We start from the raw sequence: 1,090 nt of genomic DNA on the forward strand, positions 1-1,090 counted from the left end.
ATATTTAGTGAAATTTCTATAATGAAGTTAATGACTGACACGGAAGGATGGCATTTTTAATCACAGAGTTGGCAGTCGTTCTAAAAGTAAGAAATACCAGAGCAGCCCAAGACAGCCGATTTCGAGGATCTGGTGTTGAATGAGGAGAAGGTACGTGCAGCTGCTGAATTCATCACTCACACATCCAGAGAAGATCTTCAGCAATGTCCAGCTACTAGTTAATAATGACAGTCTCCTCAGGGAAGGGTGGGTGCACGTGCACTTGCCTGGTGTAACGTGGATCCTTTCAGTCCTGTGAAGGTAGAAGTATATGAAGATCAGGTCCTGATTACAGAACACAGTGACCTAATAACAGAGATTTAGATCCAAGAAACAAAATTTCCTTCAAGTTAAATCACCTACAGAAAGAAGCAAGTGACACCCTCCCCCCCACCTCCAGACAGAGGACCAGACAGAAGAATGAAGTCTTATAGAGAATCCTGTGACTGTTTTTTTTTTTAATAATTTTTTTATGTCTTTTATTTATTTTTGAGAGACAGAGACAGCGCGAGCAGGGGAGGGTCAGAGAGAGAGGGAGACACAGAATCCGAAGCAGGCTCCAGGCTCTGAGCTAACTGTCAGCACAGAGCCCGACGCAGGGCTCGAACCCATGAACTGTGAGATCATGACCTGAGCCGAAGCCAGACGCTTAACCGACTGAGCCACCCAGGCGCCCCTGTGACAGTGGTTTAAGGGCTTGTGTAAAAGATCCTTATTCCAACAACTTCCTGTACTGTTTATGCTAAAAATATAGATGGGTAACAGACCATTATTGCCTGTAGTGTAAGCCACTAGTTTCAGCCTAAAAACTTCTGGAATGGTCGCCGGGAATCAGGGTGGAAGTTCTCCATTACACCACCTACAGTGTGCTGGCTGCAGTGCTTACGATTCAAGTTCACTATTTTGAAGATAGCAATGTTCAGTTGGTCAGTCGTAAAGATGTACGGGATTCCATAACTGTTCTGAATGAAGTCCCAAACTGTCAATGAGTTTTATTTATTTATTTTTAAAGTTTATTTATCCGGAGAAAAACAGAGACAGTGGTCGTAGG

The 1,090-nt window shown here is 43.6% G+C and overlaps 1 pseudogene; it reads left to right on the plus strand.

Annotated features, from left to right (window-relative positions):
* Nucleotides 1–1,090, plus strand: part of LOC115293558 — a 134,482-nt pseudogene that overhangs the window by 101,815 nt on the left and 31,577 nt on the right.

Source organism: Suricata suricatta, chromosome 6 (genome assembly GCF_006229205.1).
Source record: "Suricata suricatta isolate VVHF042 chromosome 6, meerkat_22Aug2017_6uvM2_HiC, whole genome shotgun sequence".
NCBI lineage: Eukaryota > Metazoa > Chordata > Mammalia > Carnivora > Herpestidae > Suricata > Suricata suricatta.